This window comes from Erpetoichthys calabaricus, chromosome 9, assembly GCF_900747795.2.
Source record: "Erpetoichthys calabaricus chromosome 9, fErpCal1.3, whole genome shotgun sequence".
Taxonomy (NCBI): domain Eukaryota; kingdom Metazoa; phylum Chordata; class Cladistia; order Polypteriformes; family Polypteridae; genus Erpetoichthys; species Erpetoichthys calabaricus.
This window is the reverse complement of record NC_041402.2, coordinates 65215643-65236376: the sequence shown is the minus strand read 5'-3', so window position 1 is coordinate 65236376 and position 20734 is coordinate 65215643.

Sequence of the window (20734 nt, the reverse complement as noted above, 5' to 3'; positions counted from 1 at the left end):
CATGCTGCCCAAGGGTGGTTTTCATTTGCAGCTGCCCAGTTTTGTCTCTCATCATATATCCCATGTTTCATTCGCAAGAATGTCAAATGTGTGAGAGAAAAATAGAGTGTACTACATATGCAGCTCAACAAGACTTCTTAAATTTTGGCAAAGAAATTGAGGGAATAATTTAAAATGATATTCATTAATCCATTCATCATTTTTCTGAGTTCAGTTTGGCCATTATAGGGTTATTAAGAACAAGTTCTGTCCCAGCAGCATTGACAAAAAGCCGAAACCAGCCCTGAGTGGAATTTAAATCCATTGCAAAACACACTTGCACATACACACACTCATGCTGGAGCAATTTAGACATGCAGAATAACTCGACAGACTTGTCAATATGAACAGTGCTGCTTTACAGAACCACAATATTTCTTTTCAATTCCAGGACATAGTACTGCCTATATGGAGTTAACAAACTCTCCCCATACTTGCGTGGGATCGAAATAGTTGAGTTTCTTTTTGCATGCAGTTTTGTGAAATTGCCCCTAATATGAGAGTTTTCCATCTGGTTTGTTTTTGTTTTTTTTTAACATTTTTTGGGGTGAAAAGCAAGGAGTATTGTTATCTAATGTTTATTCCATAGCCAAAACTGTTTTTTCCATCTCTGGTGGCAATGTTTTCATCAGTCCTTCCTTGCATCTCCATGTGCTCTTTGCACTGCCTGCCTGCATATCACCAGTTCCACCCAGCACCCTTGATTTGAGCGCAGAGGTAACTCTATCTGCGTTCACTTTCCCCAATTCCATAAAATGATCCAAGCTTGGATCCTTCTGGAGACTTCCAGAGACATGGTGGCAGCCAGTTACTGTGGCCAGTGGATTGTAGCACCTTTTGCTTGCAGGTTAAGTTCCTTCTGTCTACATTCTCCTTTCCACACTCTGCAAGAAAAAAAATCTGCCATGCTTATGAAGAAAAGTTGCCAATTAGATGAAAATATATCTGATAACAGCTCAAATTTCATTGGTGCCAAAGCTGCATTTTTTTTTAGAATATTTTGTGACATAGAACAGTTTTTCTACAAATTAAGTTTTGCATGAATTGTTTGGCTCATGACCAATTGGAAATCATAAACTGGCCCAGTATAAGTATACTGTAGGTGTGTACTTGGGTTAGGAACAGGCTCCCTGCAGCCCTAAACTGGTTGAGTTAGCAAGTAGGTGAATTCATGAATAAACTGGATATCTTGTTGAATAATAGAATCCATGGGCCATAGAAAGCATCTACAGGAAGGCCGTGGGGGGACTGAAGTTCACAGATATTACTGCAGGTATCTATTTTATTAAAGGAGACATCACCTCATCATTAAATGGACTTGAATAAATGTCAAGAAACAGTAAAAGTTACGAACGCTATCCTCAGTGATATTCTTCCTGCCATATTCTGAATAGCAGCTTGGCATATGCTAAAAAAAAGTCACAGTTCATTCTGTTTCATCCTAGCTTATCTGTATCTCACTTAGTAATGATAAGCAGGTGTACGATAACATTGGATTTTTCAAAAATGTAATGTTTTGTTTTGATAAAAATTGTAGTGTCATCAGCTCATCTCAAAGTTATTCTCACATGTGCACAGTACAATGAAATTCCTAGCTGCACGTTTGACCAATATAGAGTATGTCTCTGTTGGTCTTGTCCAACAACCCAAATCTTGCTCCATTAGTTGTTTATAAAATCCATCCACCCATCTATCCATTTTATAACCCTGCGTACATAATAACATCACAATATATTAAGCAGTGGTAAGCAAAACATCTGAATTTCATTTTGCATACAGTTGTGTGAAACTGATGCAAAACTTCATATTGCATGCAATTTTGCAACCACAAAATTCACAAAAAGGGGCGTTTTGGAGTTTTAAAAGTTTTGTGGGCATTATAAGAAATAAAAATTGCCCCTTAAGAGCTTGGTACCACTTTATACCACTTTTGGACCCTGTTGTTTCTAAGAAAATAAACAGGCAAAAACTCTCTTTTAATAATTTAACATGGCTAAACACAACCCAGTATGAGACAAAATTATATATACTCTGATAAAAGTTGTTATCCAACAAGACAAATAATTGTTATCCAGATCAGTTGAGAAGAAAATGCTGTAGCTGCGGTCTTAGATGACATCGTGTTTTGGCCAGTACAAAACTTTGCATGCTGAGAACAATGTCCTTTCATTATTCCTGGTACACTCTTGCTGCATGATGGAAATTGTAGTCCTCCTTTCAGTACTGGTTTTTGAGTTGCCCCCCTTCATTACAACACCACTACCTAGGGCAGTCTTAACAGCATCACAGGCTCCCGGGCAATGTAGTGCACTGGGGCCCCTGTTTTGATAGCAGAACAGAAATATACATAGGCATCAGAAACATCATGGACCCCTGACCAGTGTCCATTGTGCCCATGCATTAAGAGGGCCCTAGAACTCCCTAATACACCATATAGCCTATATTTTACATTAGACTAATGGCAACACAATCAGTTCAGCCATTTTTGCATTGTTGTAATACAAACAATGAAACAGCTTATGATTTTATTTAATGTATGCACTTTAGATGCGATTTATCTCTGGCAAGAGAAAGGGGCATATGATGTTCCCTGTTCAAATTGCCTTGCACTAAGCTTAAAGGAGGAAAATGTTTTTAAACAAGTATAAATCTTTCTCTTTGACTAAATTATAGGAAATGAAGATGAGAGTAAGTTTAGAAATTGGACAGAGAGAAAGATAACTTAAAAATGTACAGTAGTGGTGCTAAAGCTCAATCCTGGACGACCACTGTGATTGTAAGTTTTCATCCCAACCAACTTTACTTTTAATTGGACTCCTAACTTATTTAAATACGCTTTTATTTCCCAGTCTCTGTATATGTAAAAAGGCAAAACTGGATTTCTAAGTTTTGAGCATTTGTGTATACTATATGGTGATTCTTTACTGCTTTTATCATTATTTAACATTTTTGTCATCCTTATCATGATTTCCATTTCAATCTTCTAGGTGTCTTGGTCAGCATTTATTAAAGTGCACACTAGTGGGTCTGATACTCAAGTAGCTGCAGCCTTTCACTATTCTGTGTTGTCTATCTTGGTGCCTTCATCGTTCATAGTGAATTGCCATTATCAGAATGCAATTATTGGATGAAAAAAATGAATTAATAGCAAAATGATAAAGGAGGAAAATTTTCAAAAATGTTTCTAAATGTATTTTAAATGTAAATCTCACACTACTGTGCTTTTTTAATGTAGAATAAGAGAAGAACAAATGTAAGACTAGATAATTAAACAATAAGATCAATTCAAGGTAAAATGGCTGACTGATTGTTGAAACAAGTTTGGATAAAAACTTGAAGCCACAGTGATCCTGCAGGACTGAACTTGGGAACCACTGATCATAGTATGTAGTATGGTAATATTTTATATTTTGTGCCTTCATATTTTAATGAGAAATATAATTTGTTGATCAGGTTAAAACTATTTACATGATATTTCTTACTGAAAGTTTTCTGAATGCTCCAGTTAGTTATACTATCACCTGTTGTGCAGTTTGTGAAAAAAACAAAATAATTAGAATTAAATGAGTGCCTAAAAGACCCAGGATAAAAGATGGACATCTGGCATTATGGAAAATCCACTACTGACCAACCACCAAGGTTCAAATTGATTATAGTTCTGGGAAGTATAAATGTTTGTTTTGTGAATGAGCTGCCAGAAAGTTTTACAATAAATGAACACTAGCTGTTTTTGTTTCCATTTTTGTCTAAGCCCACAGGAGAATTCTGACAAAGAACCAAGAAAGTGAAAAAGTAAGCCATGCTAGAGTCTTCATAGATGTTTTTGTTTGCTGCCCTGCTTAAAATGAAGGCTTACTACGCTAGGGATAGCTCATCTCTAGTCAACAATTTTTATACATGTTTACATACTATATTATAACATACTATTATGAAGCCTGCTTAAACCAGTTCTGGGCATGGAGTATTTACTTTATGTGTATTGAATTATAGGCCACAAGTACATGAAAATCAAAATTACTGGATAAAATACAAATGCTAGCCATTGCCAGTATCAGTTTTCATTAGTATTAAAAATGAGTAAATACTGACTCCAAACAGTTTTTCCCTGTTGTGTCATAACTGGTAGTGAATAAGAAGAGAAGAATGTTGCTTTTAGACCTCTGTGCTACCACTGCACATAATTAATTACAAAGTCTCTCTGTATTAAAATATTCAAACTGATAATGTATCTGGCTGTAAAAAAAATAAATATATAATGAAAATATTATTATTACAGAAAAAAATATATCACAGAATAGAAAAACAAAAACAAAACAAGTTTTTCCTATAGCATCTTTAACCTCTTTTGCCTCCATATATCAAACTGCTTTCCAACAGATTTTATATGCAAAGTAAATATATATATATATATATTATATATATATACATATATATATATATATATATATATATATATATATATATTATGTAGAATATTATAGTGAACATAATTTGCATGAGGTCAGTCATGCCATCCTCTCGATTGTATCACATGATTCTCTTTACGCTGACCAAAACAACACATTTTGTAAAGATATTATGGCTATTGAGTTAGCAGCACAAAGTCATGCTCATTAAGTATTATCTAAGGAGTATAAGAGTGAAACAATTACTTCATGTCTGACCAACCTCTATTAGCACATTCCAAGGAATGCCATGTTAACAAAGAAATTTAATAAAAAAAATGTAGTTTTCTTATAGGAGTGTGACCTGATGAATAAAGCAGTGGTCATTAAATCCTGGTCATGACCTGCAGTGTACCGGTGAACAGTTCACTAACCATTTCTGTGCTCTGTAAAGAAAGAAAAAAAAAAAACCATGTAAATGTTTTACAATGGCTTTGTTTTTGTTAAGCACTTTGGTATTGTCTTCTATATAGATAAGCACGATATAAAACAATGGTTGTTTGTCTTTCCAATTGACTCATTTGCAACACGTTTATTTCTAGTCCACAGTGTCAAGATTTACTGATTCTGAAGGTTGCTTCCAGAAAGCTTTCAAAGGTGACCTTCATAGAAAATTTCTAGCTGCGTTGGGCAATGCTGCTGAAAACCAGCACCTCTAAACTCTGCAGAAAAAAAATGATAAAAGCAGAATGCAGCCATAAATATAAATACTACCCACTCCTAATAATAAGCACCCCCTAACAAATACTTGCATCAACAAATACTTTTTTACTAAGAGAACAAAGCATAAAGAATAAAGTACAGCTCAGATAAGATATGACCATGACAGGAACGTTCCAAAATAAAATAAAAAAAAAATTCTGTCAAACTGAACACTTGACTCTTTTCTCATAAATGAATTCAGAAAGCTATAAGAGAATAGATTCTGATCAGAGATAGTAAAGGTTTAGTGGAGACCCGGCATGCATATCATTAATGAATTCTATCCAAATTACTACAGAATTTGTGAATAATTACATTGTGACGTTTTCAAAAATGATGTATGAGTGACATATTGGCATAACAGTTTTATCATTGCTGCCACATGGGTTGAGCTTTATGGGTTTGAATTCTGTGTCCAGTCATGTATATAGAATTTGCTCATTCTCCTAATGCCTGTGTGGCTTTTATTCCACATAATCCTATTTGCCTCAATGATGAGTAGTTTTAGGTTAATTAGTGACTCTAAATTTTTCAGGGTGTGCATGCCTGTATGTGTATTTCCGTGTTTGTCCAGCCATTAAGGTGTGAGAACATTAAGGTTTGACTTCATCCCTTTGACCTCATACCGAAGAAAGTGAGCTTGGATAAAGGATCGACATATGTATCTGACGTCACCTTTTCCATCTTATGTTACATTGTTTGAATAAGATTTATCATTTGAATTCAATATATATCTATACTGACACTTTAAATAAATATGGTCTAAATTTATTTTATTTTTTTAATAGGTTTATATTTTGTAGGAAATTAAAAAAAAAACAAATAACATTGCATTCAATTCAGTAATTTAGGGGGGACCCTGTCATTGCAATTTTGGGCACTGGGCAGGTATCAAATGGCAATACAGAATTTCTAGTCAAACAAATCTGAATGTCTTCATGGATACTGAGGAAAACAGGAGCACCTGGAGAAAACATCCTTGGACACTGTGAGAATGGGTGAACTCCACACAGAAAGCAACTGGGTGAGGGATTCAAATGTTGGATCCACAGCAACATTTAGCACCCGGACATTGTGTTGCCACATTCATGTTTTCAAATGGTCACAATATTATATTATATTATATTATATTATATTATATTATATTATATTATATTATATTATATTATATTATATTAAGCTTATAATGCATTCATAAAGATTCACAGTGGATCACTTTGAATTACACATTGATTGTATTTATCAGCTCCTACTACAATTTATAAACCGTGCCTCTAGCTCAAACCAGTGTTTGCACATATCCTTGCTATAAACATTGAAAAAACACTAGCAATTCATTTTCTTTAAATCTCACATTGAATGTTTTATCAGAAAAGCCTTTTTTTATGTATAAATATTGTACGGTCAGGTGCATGTACCTATTTTTTTTCTTGGATAAACATGAGGTTTTAAAGTGATAGGATATTCCCTAAAGATATGATCAGCAGCAGAAATAAATCACAAAAACGATAATTCTACTTGCCATAAGATGGAGGATTTTACTATTAAATGCTTTGAGATGAAGAAGATTTTTATGAGCTATTCTCTTGATGCTCATTAGTTATTCCTCAGAACTTAAAAAATGTCAAATAAACAACAAATTTTCCTGTTGGGATTTTAGGTTTTTAGGGAGATATTTAATGCTGAGGAAAATGGCAAACCTATGCAAATATTATAGAAATATTTATCTTGACAAAAAGAATGTGTTATAGATATGAATTAAAAATATTATTTTGATCGCTCCTTGTGAGCTTTGTTTTGTGTGTGTGTGTTGTACACTAATGCAGATAAGAAGCCCTTGGCTAATTAACAACAACACTGCTTATCTGTTAAGCTGGAGATGCTATAGCGATGGCCCAACACCCCATTAAAAACAAGGAAGGCTGACAAATGGCTTATGTGCAAAACAACAGCCGAGCATGTCTACAGACACAACTCTGTGCATCTTTATTATCTCAATGGAGCATAATAATGCCATATACCTTATGTCTAAACCTTGGTAATACCTTCATTCCAGTTACGACATAGAAAAATGGGACTGTGCACAATATAACAAATGCCATGGTCAAGTTGGCTTTGCGGGTTTATCACTTTGTATTAACATGATAGAAATATGAATACTTAAATCTTATCGCAAGTACAGTTTATAACTGCATTCATCATGTAATGTGTTATGTATTTATCATGTCACTGCAATTGTAAGAAAAAGATTCAATTTCCAGACTCTGGTCAGCAGAAGAAGATTGGCTTTATTATAGTTATTTCATAAAAGATTACAAATCAAATATTTTTTAAACTAACTGAACCTTCAGTGCTATGCTTTGAATTTGTAAGTAAAAAAAAAATGAAGAAAAAAAATCTTTATAGAGCAGAGCTGCCATTTGAAATTTTGGGATCTGATAAGCTTTATAAGAAATGCATTCAATGTGTTATGTGTAAGCTCAATTAATCTTCTTTGCATTTAATACAAATCTGTGTGTTTGTAGTGACACAGGGTGCAGTCATTAGTCCTGGGTTCAGATTCCAGCTGTAGGCGGTGTAAGTTTGCACATTTTGTTCCATGTTTGAATGGATTTTTCTCTAATGAATCCCGGGGTTCCACCAAATCCCATTTAAGTGTAATGATTGGGAATTCATTATTGGCGTCACAGACAGAGAGAGAATGAGCTTTGGTATGAGTTTGTGTACTAAAGATGATGAACTAATGCCATCCAGAAGTGGTTTCTGGCTTGCGTCTTTTGCTGCTCAGTCTCCCTCTAAAGCTAGGTTTATACTTCACGCGATGCAACGTGTGCTCCGGCCGAAGCTACTGCTACACAAGTGTTTTACTGTCCATACTTGCGTGTGTACTTTACGTAAATCTGGAAGATTCCACCAGGTGGCAGTACGAGATATCATCACGGTGAGAAAATGTTCGGCTTTGCTATGTTGTGAATTGCCTGTAACATCCATTAAATTCCGAGGACACCTTGCCAAAATATCTCTGAAAAGGAGGTTTAATGATTAAATCCATCAATCCAGGGATGCGCCCATTCCAGCTAACATTGGGCATGAGGCAGAAACAATCCCTGGATAGGGCATCAGCTCATCACAAGGTGAATACAAGCACTCGCATACAGTACCGTAATTTTAGTGTCACCAAATCTGCATATCTTTGGAAGGAAACCAGAGCACAGTGTGGAAACCCAGCAGGAAAACATGTAAACTCCAGGCAGGGAACACCAGCGCCATAAATCCCTGCGATACAGCAGTGCTACACCTCCGCCACCATGTCCCCCCTATGTGTGTAATTATTAACAGTATTCATTATTTAAATGAAATTAACGATTGATCTGTAAAATATAACATACATACTTTAATGCATTTCATCATGAAAGTGATATCAAGTATAAATCTAAGGATTCTAAATGTGCAGAGAGTTGGAATATCATACATTTAATGTGTTCTGTGTGGTGATGTATTGCTGCTTGCCGCTGCTGTCAGGTCAGGAGGAAGCCCCAGAAGCAAGTAGCGATTAACAACTGTGTTGGTTTTAAGTTGACTTTACGGCGGTCTACTTTAATGATAAAGTAAACTATGAGATTAAAGTGGACATTTCGAGATTAAAGCTGAAATTTCCACTTTAATCACAACATACACTTTTTCACTGTGTCCTTCATTTTTTTCTCTGCGGCACTGTACATACAGCACTGCACATTCTGTTCCTGTTGTGAAGATGCAAAAAAAAAAAAAAAAAAGACGGCACAGAAGATGGTATGTGAAACTTTTAAAATTTATCATTTCATTACAATGGGGAATATGCGACACTATATAAAAGCACCACAAATGCATTTGTATGTCGGCATTTTACTTCCCCACATCCAACCATTCATCAAACATTGAAGCAGGCATATCAATTCCTAGGATCCTCAAAGCTGCTTTCTGTTTCATGTAGACAGTAAACAGAGACTGACGTCACATTCCAAATGTTATCACACTGCTCCCCCCGACTTTTTGCTGGGACCGCAACTCGCACATGCGTCGTGTTAATTTCTGAGGACGTGCTCAGAGGAGGCATCAAATTAACGCTGGGAACGCATGGTAGCCATGATGCGTGCGCGTATGCGTTCTGAGCATGAAGTATAAACAGGCCCTAACCACAATTTGAAATAAGCTTTGTGCAGGTCATGCATCAGACTGATTTGTGGCTACCCAATTTAATGATGGTATTGTCAAAAAAGAGAGTTTACTTCTCTGAAGTGTAGATTAGATGGCCGTAGTGTGCCATACCTTCTTGGCTCCTCTAGAAGTGACAGCAACTACCTGAAAGAAACTTGCTGTTTCTATAGTCTGTGCACCGGTAGAAGCAGAAGCAGAGGAGAACAGATCTTCTTGGAAGACAGTTATGCTGTGGTATAATTCTCAGATCCACCACATTTGTATTGTTACTGTTAGACCCCGGTAGAGCCAAGGCAAGCTCATGCATGTGACAGCTTGTTCAGACAACTGATGGACTTTGGAGCAATGTTGTAATTAAAGCTACTGTATTCATTCAGAGATCAGACCAGCCAAAGATAAATATAGGATTTACAGGCACTCAAATGTCTCATAGTTGCCTTTGACTGCCATTGACTGCATGGTGGAACTGTGGCTTGCTCCAGCATTCTGGGTTCAACCTGTTTGGTGCATAATTAAAAATATGAGCTTTGTGTATGATGGTTTGTTACTTAGTGATTCTACCTCACAGGGGCAGGAGTACTGAGCTAAAACTTTTATACATTTCTGTGCAAAGTTCCCATGTTTTAAATGAGGTTTTTCTCATTGCCCTGGTTTCTACTCACCAGCTAAAGAAGTGTGTAATTTAGCCCAGCATCAGTGAGAGATTATAAGTGCATGATTATGCCCTGCCATGGTTGATTCCTTCCTTCCAGAAAATGCTTTCAGGTTCTGGCTCCCTATGACCATGTAATAAGGTTACTGAGTGAATATTTATAATTTCTTTCTGTTGCTAATGTGGATTGCAGTATTATTTAATTTGGGTAGTAATTCTGTGTTGTATGAATGCACTTATCTGGGCTAGAAAAGAATAAACCTGCTTAAAAGCCAAACAGATTTATTCTGGTAATTTTACCATATCAATATTTCATGTATTGATTTCTTCATGGGTGTTGCCATTTGTTATGTATCTATGATGTTGCTAGGCACATAATGCACATGTCATTTGACCTGTAACAAATAATATATATATATTTAGCTAAGGGCGGCACGGTGGCGCAGTGGTAGCGCTGCTGCCTCGCAGTTAGGAGACCTGGGTTCGCTTCCCGGGTCCACCCTGCGTGGAATTTGCATGTTCTCCTCGTGTCTGCGTGGGTTTCCTCCGGGCGCTCCGGTTTCCTCCCACAGTCCAAAGACATGCAGGTTAGGTGGATTGGTGATTCTAAATTGGCCCTAGTGTGTGCTTGGTGTGTGGGTGTGTTTGTGTGTGTCCTGCGGTGGGTTGGCACCCTGCCCGGGATTGGTTCCCTGCCTTGTGCCCTGTGTTGGCTGGGATTGGCTCCAGCAGACCCCCGTGACCCTGTGTTCGGATTCAGCGGGTTGGAAAATGGATGGATGGATATTTAGCTAAACATTTCTGTTTAAGAATCTAGTTTTGTTTTGGCATATGATTTTAGCTAGCATTTTGATTTTTTCATCCATCTCCAATACTAGTTTAACAGACCCTTGATTTGACTATATTTTGCTTAACTCCTTAATAAACATGTTTTATCCTCCCTGCTGCTTAAAAAGATAGCATTCAGTCCAATCTGAAGATCTCATCACTTGTGTCCACCTCAATTCAGATGGCACATAAGGCTGGCAGCAAATATCTGTTTTAAGTAAATATAAAATCCATTGTTTATACATTTAGACAACATTTTATTATTACATTTTCATCGTGGGCAGCACAGTGTCGCAGTGGTAGCGCTGCTGCCTCGGAGTAAGGAGACCTGGGTTCACTTCCCGGGTCTTCCCTGCGTGGAGTTTGCATGTGCTCCCTGTGTCTGCGTGGGTTTCCTCTGGGTGCTCCGGTTTCCTCCCACAGTCCAAAGACATGTAGGTTAGGCGCATTTGCGATCCTAAATTGTCCTTAGTGTGTGTGTGCCCTGCCCAGGGTTTTTTTCCTGCTTTGCGCCCTGTGCTGGCTGGGATTGGATCCAGCAGACCCCCGTGACCCTGTGTTAGGATATAGTGGGTTGGACAATGACTGATTGACTGACATTTTCATCGTATCTTTAAAAGCTTACATATTTTTATTATCATCCATTCAAGAGAGTCAACCTACTTCCATTGAACTGTAGTGTAAACTAAGCACCTACTGAAAATAGTGAATTGCAATTATCATAGTGATCTTTCCATTTGATTTGGACTGAAAAGCTTAGTATGATGTATGATTAGAATGATGTGGAGGTTTTAACAGGCAAATGTTGAGAAATAGTCTGGACAGTGGATTGGATCAATAAACGAATGTCTAAACAAAAAAATGTGGACTAGACAAGTCAAAAGCTGCTTTGAAAATACTTTGTCAGAGAAATAAGTTTTCTTATGGTAAATAAAACGCCTTTTCATTGGAACAAAGTGACTGAACATGAGCTTGTTCTTTAATAAGATGGCCACTAGAGCAAAATCATTTGCATGAAATTAAATTCACAGTGAAACTCCACATTTTGCCTTGCAAAAAAAAAAATTCTCCAAACAAATGGTGTTTTGTTTCTATCAAAATTCATGCCATTGACACAAGAAAGAGGTGTTTATTTTCTGCCTGTTATTTAGTATTTAAATAAAGATCTATAGTTAAAAAAAAAAAATCCTAGACTCGTTTCATGTCACATGTAGACATTATGTTGACCTATTAGATGTGTTGGTACAGGTAAGAGTATAACCAATTATGATGACAGTGCATTGGAGACTGAAATTATACTCAAGGCTCCATGGCGCATGAAGCATACAGATTCTAATCTGAAGGAATAAAAAAACAGGAAAGGGCAGTTGGTAGTTTATAGCAGAGGGTTAGGTGGGGGAGGCGACGAGCAGTTTTCTATACCCTGACTTTTCCTGTGGACATGTATGATTGTACATTTTAGTGTAGTCCACACTGTCCAGACATATTTTTGGAAAATATGCAGCAATTGTGAATGAGTCTTTAGCAAGCTGTATTCCTTGTTGTCTTCTTCTTTTGGCTGCTCCCGTTAGGGGTCACCACAGCGGATCATCTTCTTCCATATCTTTATGTTCTCTGCATCTTGTTCTGTTACACCCATCACCTGCATGTCTTCTCTCACCACATCCATAAACCTTCTCTTAGGCCTTCCTCTTTTTCTCTTGCCTGGCAGCTCTATCCTTAGCATCCTTCTCCCTCAGCATATGCTCAGCATCTCTCCTCTGCACATGTCCAAACCAACGCAATCTCACCTCTCTGACTTTGTCTCCCAACCGTCCAATTTGAGCTGACCCTCTAATGTACTCATTTCTAATCCTATCCATCCTTGTCACACCCAATGCAAATCTTAGCATCTTTAACTCTGCTACCTCCAGCTCTGTCTGCTGCTTTCTGGTCAGTGCCACCGTCAACCAGCCCATACAACATAGCTGGTCTCACTACTGTCCTGTAGATCTTCCCTTTCACTCTGATACCCGTCTGTCACAAATCACTCCGGACACTCTTCTAAACTCATTCCACCCTGCCTGCACTCTCTTTTTCACCTCTCTTCCACAATCCCCATTACTCTGTACTGTTGATCCCAAGTATTTAAATTCATCCACCTTCGCCAACTCTACTCCCTGCATCCTCACCATTCCACTGACCTCCCTCTCATTTACACATATGTATTCTGTCTTGTTCCTACTGACCTTCATTCCTCTCCTCTCTAAAGCATATCTCCACCACTCCAGGGTCTCCTCCACCTGCTCCCTACTATCGCTACACATCACAATGTCATCAGCAAACATCATAGTCCATGGGGACTCCTGTCTAATCTCATCTGTCAACCTGTCCATCACCATTGCAAATAAGAAAGGGATCAGAACCGATCCCTGATGTAATCCCACCTCCACCTTGAAAGCATCCATCACTCCTAACGCAGACCTCACCACGGTCACACTTCCTTCGTACATATCCTGCACAACTCTTACATACTTCTTTGCCACTCCCGACTTCCTCATACAATACAACAGCTCCTCTCGAGGCACTCTGTCATATGCTTTCTCCAGGTCCACAAAGACACAATGCAACTTCCTCTGGCCTTCTCTATACTTCTCCATCAACACACTCAGAGCAAACATCGCATTTGTGGTACTCTTAATAGGCATGAAACCATACTGTTGCTCACTAATCATCACCTCACTTCTTCTAGGTGTCATCCTCAGAGTATACCCCACACCTTGACCTATTGCCTTTGAAAGTATCACTTCTACTGCATAACAATGGCTACTGAACCACTGCACCCTTTTACTTTTGTTATTATTTACAGAAGTGGTCTATATTCTGTCAGTGTGGTCATCTCTTTCTGCTCAGGAAATCTCCTGCTGGAAGGCCCCCTTGTCTTTACCTTTTTTCTGGTGTCTTAAAGCTGGGAAACCTCTTACACCACACACTTTCTGCTCAGGGGCAGTGCAAGGCTGTACAAGCCCTCTCCCATAAAATCATTAAACATAATAATTTGTTGCTTTTTTGTGTCACTGCTTACTTTTGTCACATCTCCATATACGACCCCTGTAACCAGCAGTCAGTATCCTCTTATTTTTGTATTTATCAACATACAGCCACTTTGATGCACATTTATCTAAATTGGCTGTAGGATACTAAAGCTTTTTTTTAATCATTATGCTATTTTTTGAGGATTACTTTTTCTTGAAAGACATTTTCAGGTGAGAATATCCACAGTTTAAGTACATTGTTATAATTTATATAGCAATATCAAAAATGACGTGGCAGCTGGAGCTTACTTGTGAGCCATGTCACACTGTCATTTCATGTGGCAGGAAGTTCTTGAGGAATGCCAGTCAAATTATATTTTGTCAAAATGCGCTATGGCACTGCTAGACAGGCTTTTGAACTGATGTATAATACAATCTATCACCTGCCACATGCAGGAAAACAGTGTTCTGTAACCTTTGAACTAATATAGGAAAACATTTGACTACTTTCCAGTTTCAGTACCATGCAGAAAAATTTCCCAGAAGTACATGTTGATTATAAGGAGAATACTCCCAAGTGTTGTAGCCAGTAATGGATTATTAAGTCATGAAAGCCATTACTCCACAGACATTGACATTTGCAGGCACATGCACAAAAATCTATTAAGTGTCAAAAATCATGGCTGCATAATCAAGACAGGAGAGATACTTCTAGCCCACTGAAGGGTTGATTGTCATATTAGGTAGATTTAAACACTTTGACATTTTAAAACTGCTTAATGAAGAAGGGAAACACACAATTTTTGCAGAATCTGCATGAAAAGATTGAAATAGAGGAATATTTCCAAAGCTGATGGAATTTCCAATATGGGTTATTAGAATTTTACACAAAATTGGTCATGCAATTGGAAGTAATTAGTTTTGAATAGTTTAAAGATTTTTTTCACATTTTTACTTATTAAAGCAACTATACATACAGTGCAATGAAAATGTGTTTGCACTCTTACTGATAACTAATTTCTGACACAGAACATTTTCAGGTCTTCAACCAAAATATAAAGTTAAATAAAGAGGACAGTTTGTCATTAATTGAATGAACACAGTTATCCAACATTAACTGGCACTGTGTGAAAAAGTATCTGCCTCCAGTTAAATAAAATACTTTTTCACGGTGCTTTATAGCCATTCATCATTTTCTGAATCCACTATTTGGATTACAAGAACCAAAATCTATCTTAGTCATGTCAGGCATAAAGCTAAAGCTATCCTTGAACTGGATAGCAGTTTATAGTATGCTATATGCTATACCCGAATACATTAATGACCACTTATACCCAGATAATTTAGGCTCACAAATTACCCCAATATTCATGAGGGAATGTGAATGTGTTAGACAACTGTACAATGTGGTGCTCCTGTCAAAGAAAAGCAGGTACAACGATGGATGGATGGATGGATTAACCCAGTTATCTATGGAATCCATAACAGATCAGTGTTAACTGCTCATTAATCTCTTGTTCAGTATGTAACCCACTTCACTGTCCTGAAGTGAAGAGTCATCCCCGGTATCATTGGGAGCAATTTGGGAACCAACCCTGGAATGGATGCCAGTTCTTAATGGATGACGCTCAATTACACATCCAAGTTTTTTTTTTTTAATACTGAACCCATTCATTACCCCAAAATCCATATACAGTGGTGTGAAAAACTATTTGCCCCCTTCCTGATTTCTTATTCTTTTGCATGTTTGTCACACAAAATGTTTCTGATCATCAAACACATTTAACCATTAGTCAAATATAACACAAGTAAACACAAAATGCAGTTTTTAAATGATGGTGTTTATTATTTAGGGAGAAAAAAAATCCAAACCTACATGGCCCTGTGTGAAAACGTAATTGCCCCCTTGTTAAAAAATAACCTAACTGTGGTGTATCACACCTGAGTTCAATTTCCGTAGCCACCCCCAGGCCTGATTACTGCCACACCTGTTTCAATCAAGAAATAACTTAAATAGGAGCTGCCTGACACAAAGAAGTAGACCAAAAGCACCTCAAAAGCTAGACATCATGCCAAGATCCAAAGAAATTCAGGAACAAATGAGAACAGAAGTAATTGAGATCTATCAGTCTGGTAAAGGTTATAAAGCCATTTCTAAAGCTTTGGGACTCCAGCGAACCACAGTGAGAGCCATTATCCACAAATGGCAAAAACATGGAACAGTGGTGAACCTTCCCAGGAGTGGCCGGCCGACCAAAATTACCCCAAGAGCGCAGAGACGACTCATCCGAGAGGTCACAAAAGACCCCAGGACAATGTCTAAAGAACTGCAGGCCTCACTTGCCTCAATTAAGGTCAGTGTTCACGACTCCACCATAAGAAAGAGACTGGGCAAAAACGGCCTGCATGGCAGATTTCCAAGACGCAAACCACTGTTAAGCAAAAAGAACATTAGGGCTCGTCTCAATTTTGCTAAGAAACATCTCAATGATTGCCAAGACTTTTGGGAAAATACCTTGTGGACTGATGAGTCAAAAGTTGAACTTTTTGGAAGGCAAATGTCCCGTTACATCTGGCGTAAAAGGAACACAGCATTTCAGAAAAAGAACATCATACCAACAGTAAAATATGGTGGTGGTAGTGTGATGGTCTGGGGTTGTTTTGCTGCTTCAGGACCTGGAAGGCTTGCTGTGATAGATGGAACCATGAATTCTACTGTCTATCAAAAAATCCTGAAGGAGAATGTCCGGCCATCTGTTCGTCAACTCAAGCTGAAGCGATCTTGGGTGCTGCAACAGGACAATGACCCAAAACACACCAGCAAATCCACCTCTGAATGGCTGAAGAAAAACAAAATGAAGACTTTGGAGTGGCCTAGTCAAAGTCCTGACCTGAATCCAATTGAGATGCTATGGCATGACCTTAAAAAAGGCGGTTCATGCTAGAAAACCCTCAAATAAAGCTGAATTACAACAATTTTGCAAAGATGAGTGGGCCAAAATTCCTCCAGAGTGCTGTAAAAGACTCATTGCAAGTTATCGCAAACGCTTGATTGCAGTTATTGCTGCTAAGGGTGGCCCTACCAGTTATTAGGTTCAGGGGGGCAATTACTTTTTTCACACAGGGCCATGTAGGTTTTGGATTTTTTTTTCTCCCTAAATAATAAAAACCACCATTTACAAACTGCATTTTGTGTTTACTTGTGTTATATTTGACTAATGGTTAAATGTGTTTGATGATCAGAAACATTTTGTGTGACAAACATGCAAAAGAATAAGAAATCAGGAAGGGGGCAAATAGTTTTTCACACCACTGTATGTATGAGAAAAAGTGGGTGAGTATGCATCAGGATAGAGTGATCATAGTTTCTGTCATGGAAAATGCAGATTCACAAGCAGAAGGATAAATGGAATAAACTCATTATTTGTGAAATCCCTAACCAAATAATATTAGAAAATGTCAGTCAGTCATTATTCAACCCGCTATATCCTAACACAGTGTCATGGGGGTCTGCTGGAGCCAATCCCAGCCAGCACAGGGTGCAAGGCGGGAACAAATCCCGGGCAGGGCACCAGCCCACCGCAGGGCACACACTCACACACACCAAGCACACTCTAGGGACAATTTAGGATCGCTAATGCACCTAACCTGCATGTCTTTGGACTGTGGGAGGAAACCGGAGCACCTAGAGGAAACCCATGCGGACACGGTTAGTAAATGTATTGTTCTTTTCTAATTAGGACAATACTGTAATTAGGCTACTGGTTACTGCTAATATCTTACAAATTTAAATACCAATATTAGATTTTGAATTCTTGTTGTGCTTCTTGTTTCTTCTGATACTTCATTTTATAAAAATTAAAATTTTGTGTACTCATTTTCTGTGTCTTTTTTATCGAATCCGCCATTGCAGTTACATAAGTGGCCTCCTGTAAGAACCCTCCGTCTGCTCTGCTCGTCTCTTTTAACAATTCAATTGTGACATTGTTTTATGTTCTCAGAGCTCTTTGATTAGATAATAATTCAAGCTGTTGATTCAAAATGTGAGATAATTATCACTAATATAAAAGTTGTGATCAAGCAAATTATTATTTTAATTTAGGGTATTAATAGTACAAGGTTGATGGGAACTAAAACAACAAACATAATATTATCTTTGTATTAGGAATGTTTACACTCTATGGCTTCTGTATAAAGTATGTTTGTCTTATTTAAAACATATTTTAATACAAGCTTTAGCCCATTTTGAGCTTATACAAAACAAAATCGTCTAGAGATATGAACTTACTATGAATAAATATTAGTCCAATTTGGGGTCAACATACTCAACAATTCAGTTGATCTGGCTTGTTGGAATCATCACACAGAAGGCATCTTAACTTTTGCTAGAATGGACTCAATGCTGAATATCAGTTGACCATGATGTCTCAGGTAATTCACACCATAAATAGTTTTTTTCACTCTGTTATAAGATTACAAACAACCCAGGAGCACTGAGGAATTAACCCTGGAGGGATCTTCAGTCCGCTGCACACCCACATCTAAACTCACTCATACAAAACCAATTTGTAGTCAACACTCAGCCCAACTTGTCTTTGGGATGTGAGAAGAAAGCAGACATGGGGAGAATGTGCAAACTTTACACACATACAGAGTTCCCAAACCAGCTGCGAGCTGTAATTACTGTATCCCTCTGGAAGCCATAATAGTGTCATACATTTTCCAATTTGGCTGCTGTTCTGATTTTGTTTATGGGGATTAGTGCACTTATTTCAACAGGAATCTGCTATTTTTAAAGCTACAGTACAAGGTAAACAATAACAAACATACACTTTATTACCATCTCTCATTTATTCTTTAAGCCCTTCTCAAAAATGATAATTACCTGAAATATCTGGTAAAATCTGTGTTATTTTACAGATTATTTGCTTAATTCATGCATGGGTTGTAGGCACAGTGCTTATTAATGCCTTTACATTATGAGTCCATTACCCCTGGTCTGAATCGCACATATGTTTCCGTTCTGGGTAGAGTTTATACCTTTCCCATATCTCTGGCTGGAATTTCTCTTTGGATATTTTGTTTTTCTATTAGGTGCACTGGTATTTCTAAAGCTGGCTTTTTGTGATTGTGGGTATGGATGTGAACAGTTCATCGTTCAGAAGGATTTCCATCCCATCTAGAACTGATTCCTGCCATCTGCTCAATATCCTAGGACAGGCTTTAACCCTCAACACCATAAATGGAATTAAGTGGCTCCAAAGATAGGCTTAAATCGTGTTTTTATATGCTATGTACTGATTGTCTATAAGATTCACATTTCTATGTAACATAAAAGTTTACATCCTGTTTCATCCAGCTAAGGGTAATGGGGTCCAAAGCCTATTCCAGTAACATTGGGCACTAACCAACAGTGCTCTGGGTGCCAGTCTACCATGGGGTATGCTCTAATGTGTTGTAACATATTTTGCAACAGTTGTTTCAGAGAGAGAAAATATGCAGCACCATTTACAAACTCAGGGATTTGCCAAGTATATTTTTATAGACCTCCAAAGCCATGCTAAACATTTAGAAAAACTCCAATATGCTATCATAAATACTACAATTTCTGACTGTTAGTCTGGTAATCTGGTGCCTGCCAAATTATATTCACTATAAACTAATTAAAACACATTAGCTAAAAATTGTGTTTTAAGATGAATCTCTCTTTGGAACGTTCTCTGTTAAAAACCTGGGAAGAGCAAAATCATAGCCATAAGCAAAACTCTAAAAAACTTAATTAAAGTACAAATAGCGAGGTTAAGCAGGTACTGTCTTCACTAGGATTTAATGATACCACACTCTGCCTTAAATTAGAAAGTTGTAAACCTAAGCACAGATGGAGTGCTACAAAACGTGAGGCATTTCAGTCTGCTTTGAATTATAGCACAGTGCATTACAGGAAACCTCTTATTTCAGTCAGGCCTGTTTATTATTACAATCTATTCAATAGATGTAAGAAAATACCACCCACATACTGTACTCATTAAAACCTTAACCTGTTTTACTAATCAAAAATCTAATTCGCTTGCTTTAATCCCCCCTACCTTCAACAGTGATAACTTCATGAATTATTTTAACAACAGTTTGCAGGCCAAACCCCCAAATTATTATATTACCTCCCCAGACGGAGCACTCATTTTCTTCATTTGTCCCTCATACTTATGCAATAGCAATTGCAAACTTGCTTTGGATATGTTTGGAATAATTCAATAATTCTTTTACTTAAAGTGCCTGTCCAAGAAGAGTCATAATTCATGTCCCACATACATAAAGAAGCCATTTCACTACATTCATCTAAAGCTTCCATTTGTAGGCACTTTGCCTAAGCAACAAACTAATCATGCAGAACAGAACTATACAACTATTTGAATCTCTGAGATTTACTCTATTGGGAGTAAATTTCCAGCATATATTATTACCATTGCTTTTTTTTTTTTTTTTTGTTCATAATAATTATTTATGACCGCTTTAAAATCACCTCAGATTTTACTGCTCAGCACCTCCTATAGACCCAAATAGCTCTAATTTTAAGCTATTTTTGCACCATACTTTGAGCATGAAAATACACCTTTGTAATAAAGACTAAACCAATAAACATCTTCAGAAAAAATGATTAACCAGGCCCAGAGGTTCACCCATCAATGGGATACAAATGGTCAAACTTACTCCTTTTCGCAAAATGTCGAAAGAGACGGAGATCAGTAAAATAGGCTCGTGGAGTGTCATTTTGTGTCTTTGTAAGGTTGCTGATCACAAATATGATTATATTTTCGATATCTGATTCTTTATCAGTGTTCTGAGCCCACTAAAAAGCC